At 43.9% G+C, this 12,670-nt stretch overlaps 1 protein-coding gene across 1 annotated transcript in view; it reads left to right on the top strand.

Moving 5' to 3' along the window:
- pax7b (paired box 7b) overlaps window positions 1-12,670 on the top strand; it is a 75,596-nt gene that overhangs the window by 22,598 nt on the left and 40,328 nt on the right. The window lies entirely within an intron of this gene.

Here is a 12,670-nt window from a genome sequence, read left to right as displayed (position 1 = left end):
AGGTCATTGAGAGCAGTGACAGCACACAGAGGGTCGGCCCGACTTTGAGATGACAAGCCCTTTCTTTTATGGGACAAAAAGTACAGTAATCAAGAAGGAGGAGGAAGAGGGGAAACACTGGCGTGGCGTTTCTGCTGATTGGCAGCCCTAAGTGGGAATCTGTCTAGACAAGAAAAACAACTTCTTTCTGAAGATGCGTTTGTTTTTGCGTGCCCTCGCCGGCTCTCCCATCCGTGCTGTGGCGAGGGACCAGCGGCGGCAGCGCCGTTAGCAGTTTGTAAAAGCCACCCTTCAGACCACAGTTATCTGTCATTCGTTAGAGGAGACGTCCTCCATAACAGGGAAAATTGTTGTCTGCTGTTGACAAGAAGACCTACCGAAACGATGAGGGGGTAGAGGGTGCATAACCTAATGTGAAATCTATGAGCTTTTCATAAAGCACAGTTTATGATTCATATTTTGTATTAGCTTTGATATTTATTAGTATTTAACCCCCCCCCCCGCCCCCCCCCCCTCGTAATTTCCAGTCTTGTTTTTAAAACATAAAGAGAAGCCATGTGTGTGGCCGTATGCTCCACGATAATCTGCTATGATGCCACTCTTGGGTATTCAAGGTGGGGGGGGGGGGGGGGGGACTGTGCGCTGTGTCTTTAAACCCAATCAAAGGTCCCCCCCCCAGGCCTGCGCACCTGGCATTGGAATCCTCACCAGGGACAGCAAATAGGTACAGACTGAATCAGGGAGTTAGGAGAATATTTCTTTGGTGTCCGAGAGGATAGATAGATAAATGTTTTATTGTCATTGTAAGAACAATGAGGTTTAGTTTGGAAAACGCCAGCAGATGCACAGTATATTTACTATTACATATATATATATATATATATATATACACCCACACACACACACACACACACACACAAGATTGTCAGGAAGAAGCGATGGCGATTGTGGCGCATATCGCGATGTAGGGGAAGGGTGCGAGCTGTTTCGGGGAGGGGGGGGGCTGTTCTCGAGGCTCCGTGATCTGTGCTTCGATTAGGGTAAGTGTGAGCAAAAGGGAATCCGGGCATGATTCCCCGGGGCGGATGCACACAACCCCTGTGGGAATGGTTTTGCTCTCCGAGAATCACTTGCCAGATCTGTAACCAGTCTCACCATGTTCTCAGCACCACAGTGTCGTCCCAGGAAGTGCCGGGCATCTCTTTGAGGAATCCTGCTTCATCTACATCTCAGACACTTGTCATTGAGTACTGCATTTCATCTCATTTAACTAATTTGAACATTTTCTTTCAATGCCACCTCTCTGCATTTACAATCTCGTTAGCACATTGTCTGTCTTCCAAATGCAATCTTTTATAAATTTTACGCGATTTTATGGCTGGAAAAACAATCCCATTTTTGCACTCACAAACAGGAGACAAATTAAGAAGAATTATTTCCAAGTCTGCTTAAACTATCAGTTGTAGAGTCATCCATAAAAAAATCATTGCAATTAGTATGTTGCTGTTTGGCTTACTGGTCTTTGAGTTGGATCAGAGAAATGAAAAATGGCACTACAATTCACATAATATCCCCACTGGGGTGGAAAACTTCCTGAAAGTGCTTTTTAATGTCCATCTCACTTATAGACTGGTCTTTATGCCAGATAGACTTGGTCTTTAAACATGATAGACAGCTCTAAGGTTTGCCACTGAGTCTTTATTCCAGAAAGCTACCTGTTGAGGCAAATTCCACGAACTTGCTAATATGTTTTAAATTGTTATAGCTCACGGGGAGAGTGTAATCATGTTGTAAAGCTATTATGTTATTTGTCCTGCTCTTTAGTCTAATATATATCAGTTACTCTGGCTTTTAGACATTACCTTTGAATAAACATTTTTGTTTGTTTATTGGTTCATTTGAGAAGGACAATGCATATTAGCAACATTACTGTAACTGTGCAATAGTCTTCATTTGTAGTCCTTAGGTTCTTAGTCCATAGAAAAGAGCACATATAAAGATAAAACAGCACAACAGAATACAAAATCATGTAATACAGTAAAAGAAAAAAAAAAACAAAACAAATGTTTTTTGTGAAAAACACAAAAAATGTTTATAAATCACAGTCATGAAAACTTCGCCAGAATAGCACGATAGGCAGGACCGATTGCACTTGCAATCACTTGTAAAGCATTTTTTTTTTGCGGCAGCCAAAAGTATAGATTTGATTTCAGCAGGGTTTCCTTTTTGAGCAGGGAGGCATGGACTGACTGACTGACCCCTTGGTGGCCAGGGGATGCTGGTCTGGGGTCAGAGGACGGCTGTGAACCTACGGCTTAGTGAAAGTGTCGCCATGGGCAGCCAGGGGACCAGAGCTTACTCAGCCTTACTCAGGGTCTCCCAGTCCCACAGGGTCTCCCAGTCCCACGGGCTCATTAACCCACCATCAACCCGAAAAACCTTTTTCCCAATCGTGTCACCCTGAAATACCCCCGTTGTTCCATAAACCTTTATAGACATCAACAGATGATGTTAGTGTCATCATAAACAATTTACAATCTATGCACATTTTTTTTGTAATTACTCTTCCTTATTGCTCATGACCAATTGCATTTGCGCTGACCCAAACAGAGCAGGACCAGTGGTCCCATTTCAGTGTTTATGAGCTGTCTGGTCCTGCTGGTTCCCTGCGGGGCAAATTGTGCTTTTGCACTCCCCATAAGAGCAACAAACTGACCCCCCTCCCCAACCTCCCCCTGAGAGAGCAGTTGGGTTGAAAAAACATGGATGCACTCCATTGCCCCACAGCCTAAAGTCCCGCTGCCCCCCTCCCCCCCACTTTTGTTTTACTCTGGAGGTGACAGAGATACAGCTTTACCATGATCTGTTTCGGCGTGGCCGCAGACCTCGTCGCAGCACTGTCATCACTGCCACATTAAATCTTCCCCTCAGGATCCCCATTCATTAATGCATCTTAATGTGACCCGGCAACCTGCCAGAAATCACAGCCATTATTGACCCTTCAAATATAGTCCTCAAGCTGAGTAATTTGAGAAATTCAAATGCAATGTCCACTATGTCTGTTCATGGAGCTTTTCTGTTTCCTTTTCGTTTATTGTGACTTTTTCATTTATTGCGACTAGTTTAGTATTTTTAATGACATTTCGCTGTATTTAAATCTAATATTGCAATCCTTTTCATCTTCAACTCAGTGTTTTCTTTGTTTTCATTCCAGCCGTGTGAGTTGAATTTTTAAAAGACCTCATATCTTGTTTTTTTTTGTGACAAGGCCTAAGATTGTCATTCTTTAAACAAAAATGGATAAACAAGCTTTTTTATAGTCTGTAGAACTATCTACAGAATACTGATTCTCTCTATTTTTGTCTTTCTTTGTAACAATGTTAAACAGTTTCCACAAATAATTCATCCCTTCTTAATGAAAATGACGACAATAAAGCCTGATGAAATTGCTTTACAATAATTCAAAACTTATGTTTCCTCAGATTTTCTTTGTCTGCCAAAAGTTGTCAAACATTAGACAGCCTGGTTGTAATAGGGGATTATAGATCGGTCTGCTCGTAGCCTAACTGTAGAAGCGCATTAAAAGCTAGAACAGGCTAATTTTATTACAATTGATGCGTTCCCTACGCAGCCTAATGCGCAACGGTAATTAAGCAGGAAGGCATATGCCCAGCGTCGCAGCGATAATAAAGCGTTAGTTAGCACCATGGTCCACTGGTTTAAAAATCACCATCAGCCCATGCCACTTATGTCCATAAAATTTCCTATTTTATGCTCTTTAATGACTTCCGCCTCGAATCTTCGTTTTCTTTATTTATATGTGTATTTTACGCTCACACAAAGACAATAAACATGTCCGCAGAAGTGTTGCGAATCAGGAATTTGTTCGGATTTTTTCCACCGACTGAAATGGTGGATGATGTGGCCGGTGTGTGAGCGGCGGTGAGTCGGCCAGGGACACTGCCCTCTGCCTCATTAGACCCCCGTCTCTGCTGCTTGATTCGCTAATGGGCTCGTTTCTATGTGCCCTCTCATTACGTCTTCAAGATCATCCCAGACTGGCTTGAAAAAGCAATTTTTTCCTCATTTGAGAAATAGAGTATGTACATAAAGCATAGAGTGCTTTAAAAATTGTTTTTAGTATCAAACAATGTCCTAGATGTCGCTCATTAATGGTAAACTCATTTAAATTATATTTACTTTAAGCTTCGAAGACCGATTTGCTGTGATTTATCTAGACGATTTATTTCTTTCGTAGGTACAACGATCATTTTACTGTTGGCTTCCAGTTGAGTTCTTACTGGAGTGGTCTCTGTGTTTGATCTTACGTATTTGTGTTCCAGAAGAAATGACAGCCTGTCCGATGATGAGCTCGACAATCTTCTGCGTAAATGCATCTCGGTGCACTTTAAGTATCTATTAGCCATAATCTTTGGAGGAGACTCTGAGAGGCAGAATCAGTCACTTTTGTGCAGCCGGAAAGCCTTTATCGCTGATTATTAATCTCTGCTTTTCAAAATGCGATTTTCGCTCGCCCGTAAAAATTCTGGCATTTTTCCCGCACAGTAGCCTAGCTGTCCAGTGAGAGGCTGAATTAATAAATACGTTAAGATTCTGCTTCGCGTTTTTTTTTTTGTTTACTATGTCAGCACTTAGATACACTTAACGCTTCCCATAGTTTATGTGTTTGTTGATACTTGAGGACAGATGAAGCTGAAAGGAGCAGTCTTAGGTAGGGCCAATGTTGTTTTGCAAAGATATAATTCCGTGATAGCACAAAGTTCTGCAAAGACTCAACAATGTCTCTCTCCTTCTTTACTTAAAGATACAGGAGTGCAGAAATAATAGTTTCTGTTCAGGTTAACCCATAAAACACTGACAGTGTTCATCTGGACTGTCTATAAAATGTTTGCATGAAATATGAACTTAATTAATTGGCCGTGTGATAATTACAAGATGCATCAGGTGTCTGAAACTGCAGTTTGGTGCGTCATCATTTGGCATTTTAGGCTGACAGTAGACCTTTCAGATTGTTATCCATAACCGGGCATATTCACCTTACGTTCTTCACATCGTGATGTTTCTGTTCGGGATGTGGGAGCTCTTGGTATAGCCAATGCGCTGCAGAGACTCTCAGCATTTCAGAACATGTGCCAAATAGCGGGGGTGGGACAGACTCTCAATGGCACAAGTTTGGGTCTGATTGCCCGCGTTGCCCCTGTGTGAGCCTCTCCGCATTTCGGGCCCTTTGTTGGTGACTCTGGTCCCAGTGCCAGTTGGCAGATCTTTGCAGGCTTCCTCTGCCTATTTAGACTGTGTTTTTTCCCGCCTCTAATTTCATTACTTTTTTCTGTGACCTCAATTAGCAAGATCTTAATCCCAGGAAATTAAATCCCATTGTCAATAAGGAGGAAGGAGACCTGGTGTAAAACTAAACCCACTTATTTCAATAGCCACCTCCCTAGTGCCGGCAGGTAGAAATTGAATCAGTTCTTTCACAACTTTTCATTGACCGAGTTAAATTACGGAATGTCAACTGCAGCTGCATCTCCGCCTTCCGCAATCTTAGCTCGGAATTTCGATTCTACTTTCCGAGAGTACATAGAACAAATGCAGATATATATGTGGTATATGTGTGCATATATACAATGACTCTTGTGAAGTAAATACAGCACTAAAAACAGACAACTGTGCATACAGATATGTAACAAATTAACAGTATATAGGAACAACTGTTCTAAATTGCAAGGATTTTGCTTCAATAGAGAAGTTAAAAATTATATGGTTTCATCTGAATGTCACAGTAGAATGCAGTTTGGATGAATTATTGATTATTTATATGGGATATATATTGTATGTTATGTTACTATTTATTTTAAAATTAAATTTGGATAACAGGATTTTTTGATGGGTTATTCGTCTTGGCAGGTTCTGATAATGAGTTTAAATGTTTTATATTTTATTTATTCAGATCGTAAGGTCTTCCTAACACTACTTAAAGCTGGAATGTTGGCTTGATTTTCTCCCCATATTTGTCCCCCATACAAAACATTCGTCAAGCCCAATCTTGAAAATACAGCCCACCTCCCTTCTCTAAAAAACCACCCAAGCCACTTCACTCCACCTCTACACACACACACACACACACACACACGCACATGTAGTTTTTTCATAGCAGTCACCGATTTTTATAAAATAGAGTTTTCCCTTATGGGGACCAGGAAAAAAAAACAGATATTTATCATGTTATGGGGACATTATGTCCCCATAAGGATAGGTAAACCCACTCGCATGCACTCACGCACACACACACAGACACACACACACACGCACGCACGCGCACTACCAAGCCCTTAATGGATTAATATTCAGGCTGCACCTTCCAGTGGCGTTCGGGTACGGAGAGTCAATATGTCAGCATTTATTGATGCCCCATGGAGCAGTGGAGAGTTGTCAGACCTTCTTTCAGGCTTTAATGGCCCCCTAAGGTGCACCTTCTATGGGTCCTGAAAGGGTCGGGGGCCTCTGAGCCAGCCTGTTGTTTAAGGTGAGCTCACACTCTCAGAGATGCACAGACAGAAAGCACCACTGCCTTCATGGACATGACAAGAGCCTTGAAAGGCCGTCCCCATCGCCTCTGCTGCTTCTTTTCCCTTTTTCTCCCCTTAAACTTTTTTTTTTCCCCTCCTCCTAAAGAAAGAAAAGGGGGCTAATTGTTTGTTGTGGGAGCCAAAGATTATGGAAGCTCCCCTCTTTGCCTTTCTCTGTTCTCCGCTGCTGCCTCTTCTTCTTCTTAAAGATGTGTCTTTTTTCCAATGAATGAGAAGAAAAGCAGAGGAATTTTCATGTGCGACGTTTGGGGGGATGGGGGGGGGCTCCCTGCCCAAATTTAGAAAGTGACAACGAGACAGAGGAGGCCACTTGACAGCCATGGTGTTTGAAAATGATGTCGAGACAGAACAGAGGTCTCTTTATAGGGCCCAAGGAAAACCCCATAGTGAATTCTCACCCGAGACTGACATCGTTAGCTCGTCATAGTGCCTTTCGGGTAATGCAGCACCATTAAAAATAGTTTGTGCAGAAATTTAGCAGCATTTTACCAGCTGAGTGAAATAAATATGAAGTAAAGAGTGGAAGAGGTCAAATTCAGAGATGTTTTTCACATAAGGTGATGAACTTAGATTTATGCAACTGGCAGTTTGAACTTGTGCCAGTTCTGAGGGACACTGGCAGATTAAAAGAAATGGTGTCTGACTGCTGATGACACCTCATTTCCCCAGCAAATAAAGATCTAAACTTGCTAATTGAGGAAAATAGTGTGTCTAATTTGAGAGAAGTTCTGCTGACTGTGAATTAATGACTCAACCTGCTTCGGAAGAGTCAGATTAGCTACTCTGTGCGAGTTACTTGTAAACCTCAAATCTTGTCCTTCTTGCTGGAATAGGTGGGCTTTATATATTAAGCAATACCACGGTCAGCTGGACTTCACTGTGATTTCTAATGTGTTTTCTGCTTGCAAGTTAATTCCGGACTAGATATCTGCATGTCAAGAACCAAGTCTTGTCCACACGTTATGAATTAACAAAATATTTCAGTTCCACTTTACAGTAAGGCTCCCCTTTGCCAATAATAAATGGTAGTAACTCATTAATAAAAATAAAACTGTGGTAATTGTATATTAATGATTGACATGTTACAACCTAACTAAGAACCTGATTATGAAACATTTGTAAACCCTTTATAAGGGTAGTCTTATTGTGAAATGGTAGCAATATTTGTAATCTATAGCACTTCTTTACAGTTAAACTATTGCAAATTGGTTAACTGTTTGCACTTTAATGACATTTAAATTGCCAGCTTATTTCCTGCTGTATGACAGTATTATTTAGCCGGTATCTTTCGTGATACACAGTGTTCCTTAAGTGTGGCGTAGTGACTCGCTGTGATGGTGTTTCCTCCCACTTCTGGGGTTTGCAGTGTTTAGATATGGCCTCAGCTGTGTGTGTGTGTGTGTGTGTATTTTCTTGGATTTTCTCCGGGTCTCGCAGTACCCATGACCGCTTCCTGGACCGGCATGTTCCCCGGTCCTCTCGCAGAGCCTCTCCAGCAAGGCCACTTGGCGTCGGGCCCCATATCCCCGGTCAGCCTGACGTCACGCTACGTGCTACATGCCAGCATGTGAAGTGCAGGTCCCTGCAAAGCTGAGTGTAGGCAGGGCATTTCTAATTCACGCCCAGAGCCTGAGAGATCGTGGCAAGGAATATAGCAGTTAGCCCTACAGGCTACACACATAATGAGCTTCTCTTCCTTTAGAAAAGTAATACCCCAAAACAAAGATGCACACTAAATACAGAAAGAAAGAGACCTAAGAGAACAGATCGACTGTTATATTTCCCTGTTTGGAGAAAAAATACAAGTAAAATATGCTAATAGCTAAAAGCATCAACTAGCATGTCATTCATGTTGCGGAGACTGTGGGTCTTTGGTACTTAAAAATTACTTGGGGTGCGGCTTGATGGCAATTTTCCTGGAACTAATTTGCTTTTCAAGGTAATCTACCATCAACCCATCTTTTCTCTCCTTCTTTCTTAAGGAGATGTCCGCGGTCGATCGTGGTAGCATACCTTGTGAGAAAAAAACAGGCGAAGACAGCCATGCTGGCTGGGATTTTGAGGACTAGGCAAAGGATGACCTGGCGATCTGAAAGGGATCTTGTAGTCTGGAAGTTAGGGTGCATCCCTTTCACTCTGTGTCTCTGAGACAGAGAAGGCTTGGCAGGTGGAGGCAATTAGCCCACCGCGAGATCAATTCCATTCAATTAAATTTCACAGAGTAGCCTTTCCAGCATACCTGCCCCACAGCATTTAATACAGATCCAATGGAATCCAGTTCACCTCAGGCGTCGCTCCGGAATAAATAACTGGCAAAAGTGGAGGACAATTCTGTGTCCTCTAGGAAAAATGGTTAGAAAAGCCGATATGGGAGAGGTTGAGAGGTGGAATGGGGGGGGTGGTGTTTGTATGACATGGGTGATGGATGTCACATTTGCTTGTTGTCAGATCAGCAGAACTTGCAGCAGAAAGGAAAGCTGCAGCAGGGAAGGATTCCCCAATATCTGACAGTCTGGCATGAGCTACATGAAAAGCGTGTAGATGATCCTTCATCAAAGCTTTTTATTGGGGAGAATCTTTCAATAAGGCACCTATGTGTGTCCCATGTTAATAGGCAGACATGCAAATACATACAATATAATGGTGATGCTTGGTGAAGCTAAAGGAAACCGTAACGATGCTTTGACTTTGACTTGATGTCGTTCTGTCTTGTGAAAATCGCTCTGGCATCATTTTGCTGGTGTTGGAAGATTATTAGCACTTACCATAAATCCTTCAATTTATTGCTCTCATCGCAGCAGGTGATATCGATCCCTTTGAGGAAACCTGCTGCTCATTCATTTGATCATTTTATTAAAGGGGTAAACATGATGCTGTTGGCGTGGAGTGACAAATGCTCCTTCTGGCCCGAAACTGCCGCTGACTTTCAGTCTTTAGTGTTTCACGGTATCAGAATGGGCCGACCTCATTTAAATGGACCTGACATGATCTTAAATAATGTTATTAAAAGAAGAAATATCTGCGTTTAAAAGCGGCACATGTGTAAACTACCCCGAGGAAATAGAATTTCTGGGAATAATACTCTCTGAGTAACACGCGATTAGGATTTACATCTATGATAAATGACACGGCCTGACAATTTTATCAATCTCCCACACAGCTTTCAAGTGGAATTACAGTGGTGCTCTTATGCCATAATCAGGCTGTTTTGTGTTGTTGGGATGTGGGTAATTGCTTTCATTTATCTGAAACTGATGCTCTGTAAGACTACTTGTCAGACATGCATCACCTGCCTTGAAGGTGTCTGTGGCATTATATTTCGTTCTGAAACACCACTGGTGCATTGGGGAACACGCCTGTCTAGCGCATCGTGCATTGCGCTGCTGCATAACATGCTGGGCTTCGCTTTCTATGAGCTGCCAGACATGGTCAGTCCCCCGGGGGCCTAACTGTGGCTGCTCAGGTGCGTGGTGATCTCAGGGATTGCCGTCCCTGTGACCCCGGAATTACTCCCGCATGTTTGGCCATTTCTCCCGCCGACTGCGTGGTGTTGCACGGCGGGGCTGCATTCATCCAATTCCGGTCGTGAATTTTCTATTTGAGTTCCACAATCCCAACCACATTGGAAAAAGGCAATAGAAATAGCAACTGGAGACCCAGGGACCACAAGACGACCAGTGTCAGACTTGCGGTGATGCTCTCCAGATAACCATACATGCTGGGAAAAAAAAATAAAGGATGCATGGCGAAAATGGATATGGTGAGACCTGCCCCCCCTCCCCAAGTAGGCCAAAATCCAGCAGCATGTAGAAGAGCAAATAAATTCCATGCTGTCACTGAAATGGAAGCAGCACCCACCGCACTGCAAGTGCAGGACTCAGAGGTTCTTTCCGGAATAAGGACTACAGGACACCCTGCTGGACTGAAGTGTTGTCCTGCAGAGTTAACAGCAAATCTCTTTACCGCATCCTCATGAACACTAACAAAGGAATACATTGTGCTGTGTGTGTGTGTGTGTGTGCATGTCTGTGTGTGTCTCTGTGTATACGGCATTCCTATTTCTATTTACAAGTGTATTTTTGCAGGGGCACTGTTGGAAAATGAATCATTACTACAGGAGGGGGGGGGGGTGGTGGTGGGGGGGGAATTGATTTAATTAATGCGGCTGCATGTCCTGCAGCCACATGTAATCCTTTGAGAATTCTCAAGCGTGAGCTCGGGAAGACAAAGAGACATCCACAAGGAATCGTCTCGAGTGGCCTGCAATGATAGTCTCCACCTAATCCCATAATTCCTTGTTTAATTAAACTCTGGAGCTGGCCAGCAGTCTGAGCCAGTTAGATGGGTCCTGTTAGTATTGTTATTTGCAGGTTGTGGTGTTAACCTTCTTTTCTTAAAGCTACCTCCAGCCATGCACTTAAACACACAGACACGCATGCACGCGCACCCAGACCCACTCTCCCTTTCAGGCGATTATTCACACCATCTGAGATCCCTCTTTCTCTGCACCCAACTCATTCCTAGAGAAAAGGTCTTATCGTCGACGGGCCGTTCAGCAGCATCTCATGGCAGAGCGACGTCCTCGCTGGTGCTCACACCTAGCCTTAGGACCCTGGGTGCTTCAGAACTAGACAGCTTCTTCATCTGAGCGCAGCGCACCTCAACATCGTCTGGCGCTCAGATGGGATTAGCGGGACCCTATGTGGTTTCCCGAACTCATGCCCCCCCCCGCCTGCATCCTCAATGAATCGGCGTCAGACACAGATAAGACACAGGATCCGGTCATTATGAATCTTCTCAAGCTGCTCCAGCTGTCACTCAATAGCCTGAAGCCCTCTGATCACCCGCAACCCTGGAATCCAGTCCCAGGGGTCCCAGATACTTGGAGAAGGAAAGCATTACCCATAAATGAATCACATTGAACATGTAGATATCTTCATTGGACTGTTTGAAGGTTTTGTCCAAAATGACGTTAGTTTAGATGGTGAAAATAGAAAATAGAAAAGCAATATGATAATGGAATTCTCTGTAAAGGGTGGAGTGAGATTTGACTGCATGTGTGGTGAAGCCCTGCTGCCCTTAACCTGTGATGGAGACCTTCTGGGACACAGGAGCCCAAGTCCCAGTGTGTGATCAGGTCTTCCAGTAGCAGTGTGGCAGACAGACCGCTGCCCGACCCAGTCCTGCTGGGAAACCACGCTGTGTGTAATCCCTGGTCCTATTTTCCAAGCTGCAGAAGGTGGTGTAGAGACCTTAAATCTACGGCTGTGTGTGTGTTTTTGGGGGGGGGGGTACGTTCTCTGGCACATTGATGGGCCCCGTCTCTGCCCTGTGCGATCGGCAGTGCTTGCGGGTGGTAGGAGCTGTCTGGGAAAGGAACATCCAAGAATAAAAACCACTATTTATCCCACCTAATTCCAGGCTGGGAGGGCGACGGGTTAAAGCCTGAGTCTGTGAGACCAGGCCTCCCGCGCCTCTGGGGAGATTTTCAGGGATCAGTCCTTCTCTGTCTAAACTGGAAATGTAAACAGCAAGCTCAAGTTCGAAATGACAAAATGGACTCCCGTTTCCTTCCTGGAATCAACAAGAATGGGGAGAACAGGCTGGCAGAGTGACAGCAGAGATGTTTCCTCCCTGTGCCACTTATGCTAGCTGTTACTAGCCAGGGATGCTAACGAGAACTGCTTCCATTCCTTGTATTGTTCTCTAAACGATATACTGGTTTTTGTAGCTATGATACTTGTGCTGTAATATTGTGCCTCTTGACTAAACAGCCATCATATTACACTGCATGGCTATCAGTTTTAGCTCTGCGGGTGAAAGCGTTTCAGTTTTTGTGCATGAAGGGCACCAGTGAGAGCGTTTGACAGGTTTAGTAAAGGCGGCTCCCCTCGTCGTCTGTCTCTCCGAACGGCGGACTCTTTCGCGTCATGTTTACCGGAAAACAGCGTGGCGTCAACCGTGCGGCCTCCGTGTTTATCCTCACAGCCGGCCGCCGCCCGCAGAGGAAGACCTGTTTCCAGTAACCGAAATGGAGGTTGAAATGTAACCCAATCTGT

Source organism: Paramormyrops kingsleyae, chromosome 6, assembly GCF_048594095.1.
Source record: "Paramormyrops kingsleyae isolate MSU_618 chromosome 6, PKINGS_0.4, whole genome shotgun sequence".
NCBI classification, from domain to species: domain Eukaryota; kingdom Metazoa; phylum Chordata; class Actinopteri; order Osteoglossiformes; family Mormyridae; genus Paramormyrops; species Paramormyrops kingsleyae.
This window is presented reverse-complemented; position numbering and strand designations above follow the sequence as displayed.